The sequence below is a fragment of the Sinocyclocheilus rhinocerous genome, unplaced genomic scaffold (genome assembly GCF_001515625.1).
Source record: "Sinocyclocheilus rhinocerous isolate Xijiao unplaced genomic scaffold, SAMN03320098_v1.1 scaffold1960, whole genome shotgun sequence".
Lineage (NCBI taxonomy): Eukaryota > Metazoa > Chordata > Actinopteri > Cypriniformes > Cyprinidae > Sinocyclocheilus > Sinocyclocheilus rhinocerous.
The window spans coordinates 288488-303197 of record NW_015661990.1 but is presented as its reverse complement, the minus strand read 5'-3'; the positions used below and the strand labels follow the sequence as shown (position 1 = coordinate 303197).

The window sequence follows — 14710 nt, the reverse complement described above, 5'->3', positions numbered from 1 at the left end:
GGGTATAAAAGACGCGTCGAAAAACATAGGCGATAAGCGCACGCGATAATCGTCCTGGTGTGTACGAGGCTTTAGTAAGGTTGGGGACGCGTTTCAGTGAGGCATTGGTAAGTGAAATGCTGAATAAAGATGCAGAATGTTTTTGTCCTGTACTCTCCAGTAATCCCAAACAAAAGGTCTGGCTCTGGAAGCTGTAGGATTTGCTGGTGGGATTATAGTCTCATGGATAATGATGTGCAGTCAGCGAAAGCAAAGCTTTATTTGAATTCAAATTGGCCGGTAAACAAAACCCATCGGTATGTCTGCTGTTGGAGTATCTGTCTAGTAAGCACTGTGTCAATGCATCAGCAACCCCATGCAATTTATATGGATCTATTATTGCCGTTACAGTGAGCAAGTGTTCTGTTATCTATTTCTTCATTATATGAGGGTTGCTGGAGCTCTGCTTCCATACGATTCCTCTGCGCTACAGAGCCCATATCTGGCTTTTTTTGGCTCTTGTGTTTGTGTCTATGCATTTTGATTAACAGGCACATGGTTTCATAGAGACTCATTCAGAAGCGTTCGCCAATTTGTTTTGAGCAATTTTTTATTTACTTGAAATTTATTTCTTACTACTATTTCTGAAGTCAGCCATAATTATTGGTGCTTGAGACTAGCAAGCTAGCATTGCTACTAGTATTACTTACATTTAGGGTTAGGGATTCTCAACAACTCTCAGTATTAAACTTTACTGAGTAACTTGCCCTGCAATTTGTGTTACAGACGTAAATGATACCCTGATTTATGTGGCTTATTGAGGAAACATACTCATGTTGACTTAGAAAAATCTGGAGGACATTGAAAGAGGGACCTGAGATTAAGTGTAGGCTTTTTTGACACAGAACAGTATCAAATCAACTAGCAACAATCCAGAACACCCTGAATACGTCCTAACAGTCATCAAGAATTTCCTACCAACCACAAAGAAATGTCCTGGGAATCATCCAGAACAACCAAGCTTCAATGCAACAAGTTCATTTGGTTTCCATTGGGTTAGTTGTTCACACCTTGATGTGGCTCTTTTGACTTAGACCAGTATGTAACCAACTAGTAGCCACCCAGAAGACCCAGAAAATGCCCTAGCAACCATCAAGATCGCTCTAGCAACCACATAGCAATGCCCTGGCAGCTGGCCAGAACATTGTAGCATCATTACAACAAGTTCCATTGGTTTCCATTGGGTTAGTTGTTCACACCTTGATGATGCAACAAGTAGTTACAACAAGTTCCATTGGTTTCCATTGGGTTAGTTGTTCACACCTTGATGATGCAACAAGTAGTTACAACAAGTTCCATTGGTTTCCATTGGGTTAGTTGTTCACACCTTGATGATGCTGCATTTGTTGTAAGACAATGAACAGCTATTCAGATATCGCAAACTGCTACTGACACTGGGTTGTTGATGCCACTCAAGGGAGTTTTTGGTTGTGTGTCAGTGACCTAATCAATACTGGATTGGATTGGTTGGTAAATCCAGTGTATTTTAAGGCACCAGAGTGTGTCAGCTTAGTGTCACGGCACTCTATATTTCCAAGTCAGACGCCTTTTAATTGAATTCAACTGGAGCGAGACAAGATGGGTAAATATAAGCCATATGTTCTCTGCACCTTATTTGCTGTAGGTGGTGATTTCAAATAATGTCTTTTGTGTTGTTCTGGAGGTTGGGCAAACTGTTTTCCCTCTTTCGTTTCATGTTCCTGATGATGAGGCAAAGTCATTTAATTAAACATTTCAAAAGCAAGAAGACCTTGAGGTCCTACGACACCTCAGAATACCTAGAAAATGATTATGCACACACAGACCTGCTATTCACTGCTCTGGAAATGTCTTTGCAGTCGTGTCGTGAATCTGACCTTTGGGATCTTTCTTAATAAAGGTGTTATAATTTTTTCCCACTTAGAGCACATACATATAATCAAATGAAGAAGAACTTATGACTCAAAACTGTTTCTCTATACTGGTAGCCTGTGATGTAACTCTGCAGATAACTGCGCCTGCATTTCCTCCTGACAGTATATGAATAGCAAAGGCTTTCATCACTTGGTCCTGGCTCGTGCCTTTAACTGAAGCAAGTGGCTGTGATGGCTTTGATCCTGTGTTCTGCCGCCGTTAAAACTGTTTTCAGGATGTTTAGTCTATGTGGCAGGTAGATCACACACACAGAGAAGTCATAATCTCACTGAATGACATATATTTTCTGTCATATGAATGTAAAAACATCCCACACAAAACATGACAAGCCTTTAGTTAAGCATGATGAGTTTCAGCTAATTAACTATTTAGGTGAAAATGATGCAAACTCTCTAGAACATGTACAAGTTTATATATACATGTACAAGTTTTTATATATATATATATATATATATATATATATGTCTCATTGAACAATGCATATGTGAACATGGGAATAATGCAGTCTACTACAGTTTTTTTCTTCTTCTCAGATTAAGCAATTTACGTAACATAGCCACAACACTGAGCTAATCTAATAACATAAATGTTATTATGGTATATTAATAATACATGGGGAGTGTCTAGTCGTCTGGTCCCACTGGAACTCTGTTCATTCAGCCCTTGAAGAAGTTCACACAGAGGTTCACTCAGGCTGTGACTGACAGGTCTCGAACCCTGAAACGCTTCCCCTTGATTACAGATTCAGCGGGGCCCAAAAGGAAGAGCACAGGGGTCTAAAGTGTCATCCTCCCATTAAGCCGGGCTTGTGTAACCATAATGTGCACAAAATAGCAGCCAGAACACACTCTCATGCATATGGAAATGAATGGCCATTCATTCATATATCAGCGATGCAGGCCGACTCCATCTGAAACGCATTAGTATTCGACGCATTGCAACGTAGAAGTGAACTACAGCCGATCCGACTGCAGTTCTGTCATTTCCGCCGTTTGTTTTGGCACCGTTTAATGGTTGTTGAAGCATCAGCCCATCATCTGACTTTGATTGGAGCTGTAAGATCAGTTATTCTGCAGCAAGACATAATACTAACAGTAAATCTGTTGATCCTATTAACAATAATAAAGGATGTTTTTTAGTGTCAAATTATTTGCTTTTTGAAAATTCAGTAATAAACAAATATGTTTGACTATCACTGTTTTTTTTTATGGTTATTATTATTATTACTACGGCCTACACACGATCTGTTCTATTTGCCTGCACCTTTGCAAGCTCATTAGTCAGGGTAGTATTTTGATTGAAGTCATTATTGCTTTTCTTTTGTAGCAGCACCGTAGAGATTAACACTGAACCGTGTTGTATGAGTAGACAAAGCCTCCACAGTCGGTGCAGTGGATTACTGTCACTACGGAGGTATAGGGAGGACGAGGCGGCCCATAATTCCTATAGAAAGGTAGACAAACACACAGCCACCAACCAACAACTTTTCCCGCGGAGGCCTTTTGTCTTCCCAAAACCCATAAGAGCGCTGACCCAACCAGAGCCAAAGTCTGAAACCGACACCGAATAAGACCGGGATCCTTGCTTCAAAGCATCTTCTTTAATTTAAGATTCTGTTGTTAGATATTTTAGAGCTTATTAATTAGACAGATCAATTGCAAATTCAGCAATGCATTTAAATACATGCAAACTGTTCTGACAAATAGGAGAAAATGTGTGATCACAGTTGTGAAATTTGTCACTACGTACAAATCAAGTCAGTTGATTTTTTACTAGTAGGATTAAATAAATACATAACATGTCCAAACTGGCGAATTATGTCATTGTTTTTACAACTGTCATTGCCTTTTTTTTTATTGTGATTATATCATGACATAACTTTTATGTTAAATACATTGATTGATTATGAAGAGATATTACGAAAAGAATAATAATAATAATTATTATTATTATTATAATACCTTTATTTAAATGTATTTTATATAGTGGTTTCTTGTTGCTGTTGTTGTTCACATTGTTGTGATAAATTTATGGATGCACTGAATGCTCCCTGGCTATACATGCCATGGCAGTGTAATTTCTGAAGTAAAATCTTTATCAAATAGCCATTCTTTGCGTTTGAAAAAAGCCAGCCCATTACCTCGCGACTGCTTTTGTTGGCCCTTTACAAGAGCGAACAAAAACTGTTATTCAGGAGAAGGCTTTAGATTTTTATTGTTGGTGGAGCTCACAGTGTTATTGTATTAAAAAGAGCCATCTGTGCCAGAAACAATGGCTTCATATTATCTCTGAATACCCAGTGAAAAAAATATATAAAGCTTTCTCCTTTCTCATTATGTTTGGTGGGGGTTTTTGTAGACTTGCTATAAGTGACTTTTGTTGTTCTTGATGCGTTCTTCTTTTTCAATCGGCCCCTTTTCAGATGGTGTGGAGCTGTAGAGGGACTGAGGCGGGTGAAAGCGGCCGCGCAGCGAGCACTCTGAGCGGGCACACGGAGCGAGTGGACGCTGATGGATCATGAGAGGGGCCGCCGGAGGAGAGCGCGGCCGGAAAGAGCGCCTGCTCGCTGGGCGCGCATGTGAGGATCCGCCCGGGAGGCAGACGGAGCTCTGGATGTGTCAGTCAAACTGAGTGTAAGTAACTCTGGTCTGATGCTCGGCGTCTGCGCGTGTCTGTCTGCTGGGACAGGATATTAATTAGAGATTTAAAGAGCGTGCTACATGTTTGTTATTTTAAAATATTAGTATGCGCTTTTTTTAGGAAGCTGCATTTTTTTATTCAAGCTATTTTGTTTTAGATATATATATATATATATATATATACGTGTACCGTAGATGTCTACTTGTTGACAGTTCGCGGCTGTTTGGAAAACTTTGGGTGGGGAAACAAACGTTGGTTTTTCAAGTGTTTTTAATTGCTTTTAATATTTAAAATGTATGTTATAATAAAGTACAATTAACACACAAAAATGTGTTTGTTATCTGCAAAATTGTGTCATGGTATTTTATTATTTTTTTAAATAAAATTCTTAAATTAAATCTAAAGATGACTGTGATAATCAGTCATGTCAGAATGATACATTTCATGTCAAACTTTTTACGTGAAGACGAATTGCAAAATTTCAGTTTTTGTTTTAATGTTTCAGTTTGTTGATTTTGGTCGTTGTTGTTTCTGAAATATTTTAAGCACCTATAGCTATAAATTGGATACCGTTATCATGTTGATAGATATACAGTATAAAGCAGTGTTATTTGTCATATTTTGATCTGTAGTCAGCGCGGCCCCTAGTGGAGAAAACTCTAGGCCTTGAGCATCCCTAGACCCCTCTAATCCTTCCCTCAGACCCACTCTCAAAAGCGCGCTCCGGTGGAGAAAACACTCTCTCTCTCTCTCTCTCTCTCTCTCTCTCTCTCTCTCTCTCTCTCTCCCCCTCTTATGCCTACTAATTTCTATCTCCTAATTTTAGGACTTAATGCTTGAACAATTCTAACTCTCACTTTCAAAGAATGTTTTATGTAATTGTTGTGTTCGTTTCTGTGTAAGCCTATATTTGTTAGCATGCACTGGATTTGTTGTGAGATATTGAACGCAAGCATAAAAGCATTGACGAACGTGTAGTTAGTCCTGGTAGTTATTTTCGTTTATGCATGTAGATCATGTGTTTTGGCTTAGATGTGTATTATTGGGAGAAATTTGAAAAACGATTTTTGTACGGTTTCAAATAGCCCAATGGTACTCATAGGAAATGTTACGCTTAATTTTACTTATATGTTTGTTTTACTTATGTTTTCTTTTTATCTTCAATTATTTTGTTTTTATTTATTTTAGTTTATTTATGTTTGTTGATTTTCATCTGTCAGGCAATTCTTTATTTCTAAAACACCAGTCGTCAAGACCAGTCAAGTGATATCATTAAAATGTTTTTTTTTTTGTTTAATATTAAGAAACTTGTTTTTTTCACAAGCTGCTAACTATTATTTAGAACTGCGACAATTAACAGTTTAGCCCAAGCAGGAGCCGCTCTGGGACGTTAGAGATTCCCCGCTGTTCTACACATTTCCATAAGCAGATTAAGGCACTCAAATGCAGATATAGAGAGAGCAGTTTAGAGTTGCATTAGAATGGCGCGTGCTGCTGTGCCATCGTGTTCAAATTCACACGTTGTTAGGCGCTTAATAGAAGTTTAAAATTACATTGAGACTATTTGTTTATTTATTCAGGTATCCATCCTTCAAAAATAAATGTAATAAAAAAAAATTTAAAAAGCAGTAGCTTTATATTTTATTTTGTGTTTGTTCTTTGTAATTTATTTTGTATATGCTAACAATTTATAACACTTTATGATCTTTGTTTTATACAAATGTATAAAACAATCGTGCGTAAATGTGGTGGGAAATATTTTAAAGGACCGGTCGTTGAGCTTTTCCTATATTAATATCACCACAAGAGGACGCCGTTGAAACATAATAAGATCTGCTTTCGTGCATAGTAGAAAAGAAAAGAAAAAGAAATGATCCGACGTGTTTTTCCCTGACATTAAGCCTGTTTGTATTTTAGTTCCACTTCTTTCGTCTTGTCGTTTATTGTCAACTTCTGCTGAAGAATGATCAACAGATCTGCTTACCAAAAATGGCACCGTGTGTTTTAGTTATTATAAAACAGCCCAGTTGTTTTTAACAATTGGATTTCATCAGATTGCATGATTATAAGGCTGTTAGTTTGAAGGAGGCTGTGCTGTCAGTCTTCACGGAGTGAATTCTAATAACACGAATGCTTAGGTCTCAGATGGTCAGTGCAGTCAGCTTTTGTGGTGCTTTTGTTCAGAGTGATGTGATGACAAGAGCCGAAACTAAACTACCTATTTGTGATGATTGTCTCTATTTTCTAATTCACTTTCAGCTTGAGCCGGTGAACACATTCGGGTTATTGTTTCAAGAAATAAGAAATAAAATAAAAATAAGTTGAAGTACGCACACGAGTATATTAATTGTTTATTAAATATGTTAACATATGCTAATAATACAAATAACAACCGCGAATGATCACACAACTAATAATAACTTTAATAACGAAAAGAAATATTGTAGGTTACATTTGTACTTAACTCACTTCCGTAGGCCTACACGTCTTATTCACGAGCGATATTCAAACAAAAGCTTGTAGGCTAATATTATAAAACATTGCATGATGAACTTTTACTAAAAATGTGTTTTCAATTTTATTTTTCAATGTTTTAACAGTCCAGTTAAACTGTTAAATTAGACGTTAACATATGTATGTACTATAAAAAAAACAACAACAACAAAAAAAGCGACTAATCCAGATTTATACAGCACAAGCAGAACTTTCAAATGTATTCCAATGTTTAGTTTCAGGATCTCAAAATCACATGTCCTTGTAATATAGTATGATTAGACAGTCATTTGTGTGAAATATTCTCACTTTAGTAAGTTCTTACGGGACCTGCGGGACATGATCAGTATGTACCTGCCCGGGGCGGAGGTCCAGGATCAGAGCGCCCAGAGCAGACTGCACATGTCCCAACACTACCAGAGCGCACCTGTGCCCGGCACGACGATTAACGGCACGATTCCCTTATCGCATATGTAAATGAACTTTTCTACACTCCTTTGGACTATTTTTGTACAGAACACTTTGGGGAGGGAAAAGTTGTATAGAACTCAAGGAAAGAACACAAACGTTTGCTTTCTATTTAAAATGGAACGGTAGGAACTCCACACAGTTTTTCGTTCTGTTGTTCTTTTTCTTTTCTGTTCTGTTCTCTCTTTTTTTATTCCAGAAGGTGTATGAGATTTGGAAAGCTGAAACGGGGGAGAGTGAATCAAATGTTTTATTATTGCAATCGACTTTTGTACAGTATTTAATCAAAGACACATAATAACATCCAGATGTAATGTTTGTAAACAGCAGGAAGATACGTTTTTTATAAAAGGCAAAAAAGATGGCACAACTGATGTTTACTTCAGTGTATGCTTCAAAATTCTGCAAACGCTGAAAGAACGGGATAAAAAGAGTTTCTCAATGAAGGTACATAGTAATAAACCGTTATTATATTAATGATTATTATTAAGTTCTAAATGAGAGAACAAACAGTGGCACTCTCACAGGTTAGACCTTTTATTTGATTCTTTTCGGTCTCCCACTCTTCATCTGTTAGGTATATGAAGTCTGTGTTCTTTATTTTCTCATGGTTTGTAAATTCTCTGTACATTTTCTGTGATATTTTAAGTTTTTATTTGAAAAACTTTCATTTTTCGTAGTTGTAAGATGTGGCCTGTACGCAGTTGCCAACGCTCCATGTATATATTTTAACTAATAACATCATTATAACAGTTACAATCTGAGTTTTTTTTTTTTTTTTTCAATATGCAGTTTGAAATTAATAAATTTTTGAAATTTGGATATTTGAAATTGTTTCTGGTTTTGATTTTGTTTTAACACTTGGGTTGCTATCTGAATCTGATGTTTGCCTTTCTTATCTAATTATCCTATTTATAGATTCCAAATTAATTGTCACTTATTATTAGTATGCATTCACAATCTCTAACTCAAACTAAATTGTACATAAACAGTGCATTATTGTATGAATTTGTCTGAATAAGATGACACACAGACACATGGGTGCAGCTCTTCTAAAGTAAGTATATTGCAATTGCATGTGCAGAATTATGACGGTGTGTTTATTGGGGTTTGATTCAAACAAATGAAATGTTAGATGCTATTTAAATTTAGTAAGCATAAAGTTAACACCGTTTCTATTTTTTTAGTGGAAACGAGGACTGTGAGCGACTCCCACAGCGTTTAAGTTTCTTGCCTGTAAATCTCTGCTCTGCTTGGGGAGATAAAACGGCCCAAATGAAACGAAGACGCACGTCAAGGTAGTCACTTAACTTTATTTCTTATTAGCTATTTTTATATGACTGCAAGAATTTATAACGCACATTCAGTTATTTTTTGTGCGCGCAAGTTTTTCCATTTTTTTGAAGATTCATCATTTATAATATTTAGAGTTGCGTTTTTTTAATTCTCTGCAATTTAATAGCACTAATAGTTTATTATACATTAATACATAACATTTACCTCGTTATATTTTAACCTGTAACATATATCATATGTATGATATTATAGCTTATAATTCTGTAATATTGTATTTTAAAAATATATTATCAAACATCAACATACATTAGATGCATATTGATTTTTTTTTATAATAATAATAATAATAATAAACCGTTTACAGTATGACACTGTCACTCGCTGAAAATTACATTTGGCGTTATGCAGAATGAATAACATCTTGTGGCGGTTTTTGCGGGATGGGGCCAGTGATGGAGGGGGGGCCCGAGCATTGTGAGATGGGGCTGAATTGAGAACTGTCAGAGATGTCTCTCATTGGGTGAATGATCCAGTGCAGGTGCAGGGAAACAGGGGGATGGGGGTCTCAATAAGACCACACACTGTCAGCCAGCACCACATCAGTCTCGCGCCTCGGCCGGTCCGAACCGAGCCTGACAAAACACAGCGGCGGGTTTTTTTTTTTTTTTGCCTACTTCGATTTTTGATGAATGTAATTTATTTTCTGGAATCCAACAAGTGCGTTTATATGAAGCGTGAAAGCAGATGTTTTCCTTTGATGTTGATTTAACTGATTAGGTTAAATCAAGGCATTTTAACAACGCTATATTTGTGTGCGTTTGTGCGCGTGTACATTTGTCTATTGTTTGGCAGTCGTTTTTAAAATCGAAGGGATTAAAATAAAACTCTCATTTAATATCACTATACAGTCTGTCATAATTCGAACCAAGCTCCCGTTGAAGAATGTGGCACTCGACTCCAATTCAGCCAGATTCTGACAACTGCTTGTCATCATATTCACGCATGCCAGTGCTTTTTTTCCCCCGTCTTGTCAGAGTCTTTGTTGTGCAAAGTTACTTTTTTAGTAAGATCCTTCTTGTTTGCAAATGTAAGACTTGCTTTCTCTCAATAATATTTATGAAAAAACCCTCTTTGTCCCATAACACTGCATGTACAAAGATACTAGTAAAGTGCACACACCTTTTTATTGTTTGCATGCAATTATATGTTCATATATTTGTTTGTATTGTCTGGTGCTTGTTTATACATCAGCTGCTTTGCTACATTTATCAAACCTGAAAGGGGAAAAAAAAGATTTTGATGGCGTCTTAAACTGTTTTGTTATCAATTTGAGATAGCACACGTGATTAATGGCAGTATAACCGTGGATAATTAGTTATTTTTTCTCAACATCAGATGCAAACCATCATCTCTTTATTGATAACTCTGGATTGGATCCGACAGACATATGCAGAATAATGCAAGCCAAAATAAATGTTTATATGATCAATGTATAAATGAAACATGTATTTGGACAGTTGTTCTGATTTGTCATTATCTTGCTCACCTTTCATACTAGATTCTACAAATATTCAAATTCAACAATTCTGAGCTCTTGTAATTATGCAGTTTATGCGCGCTTTTTTTCTTTTCTAATTGCTCCTAACGGATCGGACAATACAGATCAATCTATGCAAGCAGCTCACATCTGCCAGTCTGCAACAAATGGCACCAGTCCATCATGTGTTTCTGTCCTGTATCATTATGCGGAGCAACAAGGTTGACCATATGCAAAGCTGAGGTGCGAGTATTTCATTCCACGCGAGGAACAATCTCTGCTTTTATACAGCAGATCAGTCACAGCAATGCGGATCCAGTGCGCTTTTAATGCACCACTGAGTCTCATAGACTGCGAGAGACGGGGGATGGGGGGTTTTATACACTGATGGGAGGAAAGAGTTTGTTCAAAATATAATTAAATAAAATAGTAATTATCTACCAATTTTGACTCATTTATGCGTGCCTTATTAAAATCGCATAGGCTATACAATTCTAAATAGCGCTTTTCGTTCGTTCGGATTTTAAACATTTACACGATTTAGAGCTACTTTGTTCTTTTTGTTCGCAGCGGCAAAACATAAACATGCAACACGTTTAATTTAAACAGGTCAGTTACTTTTGGTTAAAATGTTTTGGAAAGCTTTTCAAAGCTCAGAAAAAAAATCTTTAGCGAAAATAAGCTTGACTTCGAAATGTGGAACGCGTGTTGTTTTTAATGTAAACGATATGCGGATCGCGCTGCGAATTAAAGCGCCGCAAGGAAGTCGAAAGGAAACGCATCAACTCTCTTTCTTCAAGATTTTATTCAGTCCTCATCAAACACAATAACTATTCAAAACCTATTCGTTGTGTTTCCCATAGGAAATGCCATCAGGTGAATATCCGTGACGCAGTTTTTGCATGGATGATCTTCTGCATGTGAAATCAGTATTTTGTTTTTTTGCTGGTTTCCCAGCATTAGGTTTGGGGGCTGCTAGGAGGTTGTCATTAGCTGACCCTCACAAACAGCAGAGCATTGTTCTCTTCATTCCGCCAATTTCAAGCTTCACTCGTACATAGTATATATGTTGATTAATGACACTAAAAGCGACTGGGCCATCCTACTTAAAAAGATCATATTCGTCGCCAGTCACACTATTTTTGTTGACAAAGTTAGCCTTGATTTCGAAATTTCTAAGAAGCTGAAGCTATTGAGGATCTAAAGTGGATTGATGAAATCATGGATTGGACAAGGAAATTAAAATGTTTTGGGAATATTCCCAGAGCTCATTTCTCTTCTCAGTTTTGGATCAACCAGACGTATGTGTGCTTTCAGAAGAAAGGGTTTGTCTGGACGCTGAATGGGCCCCTCAGCCGGACCATTATGTTTCTCTGGTCACCCCCGTGTCATCTGAATGGAACGCGTGGGCTTGTTGACAACTAATTTTCTCAAAAATGTTCACATCTCTGTGGCTCTTCCTGCCCTAAAGGTATCTACATGCCGTGGACTCCCCAAGACTTTCGCTGTTAATTCGAGCCGTTGAATCGAATAGTCTGGAGATTCGATTCGAATTCGTAATTAGGCCTTTATCAAGAACTCATTATTTAAGGGTGTCATTGTTTGAACGTTAAGTAAATAAAATACAGAATTTAAACTTTATATTTCAATGCTGATACAATTCATTTGATAGCGATCCCACCGTTTACTTTTAAATCAAATTATTATTAAGAAGGAATCGAAAAGGACGTTTTGTTAGAAGTGCATTCTTTATTCTCCGTTAATTTTAATCTTAATATGCATGACATTACAATGAGCCACAGTCCTCAAACGTGTCTATATGATGCAAATACAGATCTAAAAAAAAAATCGACGCTTCGCATTTTAGGTCACCACATGCCTATCTTGCATGAGTCTAATTAATTCTCAAGTGTGGTTAGTGGGTCTAAATCTTTGAATGGCCCCTGTGCTCTCGTCAGAGACCCCGCTGGAATATAAAGGGTTTTTTTTCTCTTACATTCAGACTCAAAGAGCTACTCGAGCGTTCCTTGTAAGTGACGGAATGTAATGCTTGAAGCATTCTAAGGACAGGACACACGTTTGGAGCAAACAAAAGCACTGCGACCATAGGACACTTCCAGATTATGCATGTTATTTTTAGCGCGCGATTTTGTTCATTTCAAACACCATAAAACGAACGCTCGTGATCAGAGCTGCCAGAAACACAGATATGTAATATCTGCATATTTGCACATTGGTCAATGACAAAGTTGTCCGGGATTATAAAAAGGACAAATCTTGTTTCATACATAGTTGAAAAAGGTTTAAACGATGTTCTAAAACAAATTCGATTTGAATGACTAAAATTGTCAAGTGGTGTAACCGTCAATCAAAAGGTAGCTACTAAAATAGGCTATATTAACTAAACTTTCTTTGCACTTTGAATAGCCTGAATAATATACGGCCAGATAAATATTTCCACAATATATTTTCAAGGTAATTTTTTTTTAACATGTTATGATTTTTCAATATGAAGTAATGCGTTTGTTTTACTCTGACATGAGCGATAACAAAGTGGTTGCCTGTATATTGGTTATACCACATTAAATGATTAAAATATATTAAAATCAATATATCTTAAATCAAAATTGCTTAACCGGTTTTTAAAATTTTAAATAATACTTTGCTCTCTCTCTCTCTCTCTCTTTCTCTCTGTCTCTCTCTCTCTCTCTCTCTCTCTCTCTCTCTCTCTCGTTTTGGGACAGTTACACCACCTTTCAATGTATGGCCCGCAAATATATCAACATAACCTGTCATTTAGAAATTAGCCTATATCGTTAGTCATTAGAGAACACGTGTATTTATTTTCATTTATTTATATTTTTTTACGAAATGCATTTCTATTGTTGAAGAACTTGCAGACAGAAAAAAATGAGCGTCATGTCGTAACTATATTTAATGTTTCTAAAATTAAAATCAAAACTTCAAAAAGGTTCTGACCACTAGTACTGAACGAGCAAAATTTAACGAGATTCTTGACCCGTAACTTCCAATGTAGCCTACGCTTAAAATTTCCCACAGTGGTTTTCATCTAAAAAATCCAATCAATAAGGTGGTGTGATCAAACGCGTGGTGTGAGCTAAAAGAGGGTGTTGTTGCTCGTATGGGGTGATACGGGAGATGCTGAAGTGTGTGCTGCCCGGTCAGGGCATTTGATTGTAAATAAGAGAGTTCACACGCCGATCGAGTGACTAGGGAACAGGCAGACCATTTGAACCAGGTGCCTATCTCGCTATCGAGGAGATCAGAGCTCAGCCAAATGACATCTCCCTCTGAAGAGCCAATCTAGTCGCAGGATGAGATTTCACTGTCTTTGCGCTCAGCCCGCCCAATTACCATAAGAAACACAGCGAGTCCCATTAAAACATGCAACAGTTGGTGGGCAGTTATGGCATTATCTGCCAACAACCCAAGTGCTGGGTTCCCTCTGGGCAATTGTATCCAAACAAAGCCTGAAGTATCATTTTATTTGCGATTGATTTATTGGTAGCGCTTTGCATGTTATACTCAATTCATGTATGTATGTAGGCTATAATTAATGACTTTATCAATAAGTATAACGATGTGTAATTACAAGATTTTCAAGAAATAATTGCATATGAAGTAGCTTGCTTATTTAGTATAATTTAATACTATTTATATCTATAATTACACCAGTATGAACACTAAGTTAACACTTTGTAAAAAAGTGATGACCTGCATTTGTTAACTTAAAGAGCTACTTCTACTTGATTTAACTCATAACATGCAGCTTTGTTGGTATAAATTAATGTATTTAGGTTGATTCATTGATATTAAATAATATTTTTGACATGCATGAAATCAGTTATCTTAGATGCTACCATTTTCAGGTTACCATTTTTTTTCTGTGAAACTTATGTTTTCTGTTTAGAATTTACTTAAAGCCTTTATGTATAATGTATTAGAGGCATTCATAATGTACATTGCGATGCATTACAACTTCTCATAAATAATTGTAACCAAAGTTAAAATGCATTATAATATTTGAAGGTTTGTTTTTCATTTGTTTGAATGCATTATACTTTCTAAAGGTGTAAAAATGAATAGGTAAGTGTTATAATTTGTCATAACTGTGGTTATAATTATTCATGAGGTAATGCAATGCATTGATGCAATGAGGTCATACAATGCAAGGCATAATTAATGCATTAAAAAACATTTCAATGCATTATAGATAAAGGCTTTAAGTAAAGTGTTACCGAAATGTTTATGTATAATAAATGAATTAATTTAATTAAACATACAATTTTAGCAAAAGTGTGT

The 14710-nt window shown here is 36.4% G+C and overlaps 1 long non-coding RNA gene across 3 annotated transcripts in view; it reads left to right on the top strand.

The window, feature by feature from the left end:
• Window positions 1–14710, top strand: part of LOC107727074 (uncharacterized) — a 49676-nt gene that overhangs the window by 18016 nt on the left and 16950 nt on the right. For 2 of the 3 annotated variants that reach the window (XR_001638323.1, XR_001638324.1), the window contains exons 2-3: window positions 4376–4586; window positions 8742–8852. This is a non-coding gene — a long non-coding RNA (uncharacterized LOC107727074). Of the gene's footprint in view, window positions 1–1447; window positions 1622–4375; window positions 4587–8741; window positions 8853–14710 lie in introns of those variants that run through there. The other variant, XR_001638325.1, reaches the window with a different exon arrangement.